General features: G+C 47.2%; 1 pseudogene; it reads right to left on the bottom strand.

Annotated features, from left to right (window-relative positions):
• Positions 1–875: 875 nt before the first annotated feature.
• On the bottom strand, positions 876–993 carry LOC126191813 (5S ribosomal RNA; annotated as a pseudogene).
• Between the last annotated feature and the right edge of the window lie 2,052 nt (positions 994–3,045).

The following is a 3,045-nucleotide window of genomic DNA, read 5'->3' as shown; positions in this document are numbered from 1 at the left end:
GCAGGGGACTGTTCAAGTTGGTGGAGGCTCTGTAATGAAGTGGGGTGTGTGCCGTTGGAATGATATGGGGTCCTTGATATGTCTAGATACGACTCTGACAGATGACATGTACATAAGCATCTTGTCTGATCACCTGCATCCTTTCATGTCCATAGTGCATTTCGACAGACTTTTGCAATACTAGCAGGACACCCCACACGTCCAAAATTGCTACAGAGTGGCTTCAGAAACGCTCTTCTAAGTTTTAACACTGCTGATGGCCAACAAACTCCCCAGATATAAACATTATTGAGCATAGCTGGGATGCTTTGCAACGAGCTGTTCAGGACAGTTCTCCACCCTCTCATGCTCTTACAGATTTATGGACTGCCCTACAGGATCCATGGTGTCAAATCCCTCCAGCACTACTTCAGACATTAGTCGAGTTCATGCCACGTCGTGTTGGGCACTTCTGTTTGCTCCCAGGAGCCCTACACGATATTAGGAACGTGCACCAGTTTCTTTGGGTCTTCAGTGTATGAAGGGTGTTGGTGGAGGCGGGAAACAGTGTAGTCCTTGTCCTAATGCCGAGACGTCCAAAAGGGCATGATCATTTGATTTTGGGCCAAGATGGAAGCATTTCCGCAATGGCTACTTTGTAAAATGTTCACGTGCCGCCGTGGTTAAGGTATAAGCACTCCGCCTTCAGGCAACAAGTGGCCCATCGGGACCATACGGCAACCCTGTCATCCCCAGGTGAGGATGCAGATAGGTGGGGCGTGTGGTCAGCACACCGCTCTCCCGGTCGGTATGATGGTTTTCTGTGACCAGAGCCGCTACTGTTCGGTCGAGTAAGTCCTCAATTGTCATCACGAGGCTGAGTGCACCCCGAAAAATGGCAACAGCGCATGGCGGCGCGGATGGTCACCCATCCAAGTGTCAGCCACGCCCGACAGAGCTTAACTTCGGTGATCTGACGGGAACCGGTGTATCCACTGCGGAAAGGCCATTGTCCTGGTTAACGTATAGCGTGCATGGTAAAATGGGACCGAGGGAAATGTGGTGCAACAATGGCCATAAAGAACAGTGGTGAATGATGGCTTCGTGGATGTGCACAGGGGTAGACGTGCAACTGTTGAGCAACTGACCAGCCAGGCGGACCCATAGGCTACCAACAGTCTCTCCTCAACGACCATTCAGCGAACGTTCCTGCTTATGTGCCTCCGCAGCCAGCGCCTGGTTCATGCACCCATGCTGACTGCTGTTCATCGGCGACAAAGGCTGGATTTTGCACGTCAGTAGCGCAACTGGACGCCCACTGATGGTGACAGGTGGCCTTTTCGAATGAATCACATTTTGTGCTCCCTTGAACAGATGGCTGTTGGCGTTTGTGGCCCTGTGTACATTCGTCGGAAGGGTCGAGACCAGAAGAGAGAGTGTTATGGTCTGGGCTTTGTTTTTGTGGCATTCCCTGGGTGATCTCGTCATTCTGGAAGCCACAATGGATCAACACAAGTATGCAACTATCTTTGGGGACCATGTCCACCCCTACATGCAGTTTGTTTTGCCTCAGCTTGATGGTGTCTACCAGCAGGACGATGTAATGCGTCATATAGTTCGCAGTGTATTTACACGGTTCGAAGAGGAGCAGGACAAGTTTCCCGTATTCCTGTGACCACCACATTTCCTGAATGTAAACCTAGTCGCGAATCTATGGGGTCACCGTTACTGGGCTGATAGCGACATGGATCCTCAAGCCGAGAAACCTAGCGTATCTGGCTACAGCACGGATGTCGGCAGGGCTCCACATCCAAGGCAGCACCTTCCAGAACCTCACTGACTCTCTTCCTGCCCGTCTTGCAGTTGTCAGCGCTGTTAAAGTATGTTATTCAATCTTTTGACAGGTGGTCATACTAATGTGACTGGAAAGTGTAGACAACGTACAAGAAATTAGTTTCCAGAATAACCAATAAATCAGATTTTCGATACTGGTCACTTAACGCGAATGGCAATGAAATGGGGGCGGTGGAAATGCAAGACCCCGGATACACAATATCCTTTAGAATGAATTATATCGTCCTGAGCTGAAGCACGGTTCTTTTTATGACAAGACACTGCCCTTACCCTCAGTACACACATAGAATAGAAAAGAGAGCTTCACTATTGTGTGACTCTGATGATTTCGGATCCACTGACCATGTGATGTTCACATGTCCACTCAAAGGTTGAAGCCAGGAGACATGAACCCACTCTAAGCGAAATGACGTTCCTAATTAGGAATGCTGACTCATTCAGATTACTGAGATAGACACAAACGTCTAACTAGGAATGAATTAAACGAGATCAGAGAAGGTATTGTGGGCAGAAATACAAGCATGAAAGATGTTAACAGAAGAGAGGGGTGAGGGAAAAGAATATACAAGTGATGAGGAGTGATGAGGAAATCAGCTCACAAGTAACACAAAAACAATATGTGATCTATTAAGTGTTGTGTTGCATCGATTAATAAGAGAGTACATAGTTTGTAATTTAGTTCAATATAAATAAGTTAGCCGGCCGCGGTGGCCGAGTGGTTCTAGGCGCTTCAGTCCGGAACCACGCGAATGCTACGGTCGCAGGTTAGAATCCTGCCTGCGGCATGGATGTGTGTGATGTCCTTAGGTTAGTTAGGTTTAAGTAGTTCTATGTTCTAGGGGACTCATGACCTCAGATGTTAAGTCCCATAGTGCTCAGAGCCATTTGAACCCTATAAATAAGTTAGATATTAGCAATAGTGATGTAATGTGACTTACAAGTAATTGTAATGACTGAATGTTTTATATGCACAACTGCCCATTAAAATTGCTACACCAAGAAGATATTCAGATGATAAACGGGTATTCATTGGACAAATATATTATACTAGAACTGACATGTGATTACATTTTCACGCAATTTGGGTGCATAGATTCTGAGAAATCAGTAGCCAGAACAACCACCTCTGGCCGTAATAAGGGCTTTGATACACCTGGGCACTGAGTCAAACAGAGCTTGGATGGCGAGTACAGGTACAGCTGTCCATGCAGC

The sequence above is a fragment of the Schistocerca nitens genome, chromosome 6 (assembly GCF_023898315.1).
Source record: "Schistocerca nitens isolate TAMUIC-IGC-003100 chromosome 6, iqSchNite1.1, whole genome shotgun sequence".
In the NCBI taxonomy this organism is placed as follows: Eukaryota; Metazoa; Arthropoda; class Insecta; order Orthoptera; family Acrididae; genus Schistocerca; species Schistocerca nitens.
Note: the sequence above shows the minus strand (reverse complement) of the source record. Positions and strands in the feature narration are given on the sequence as shown.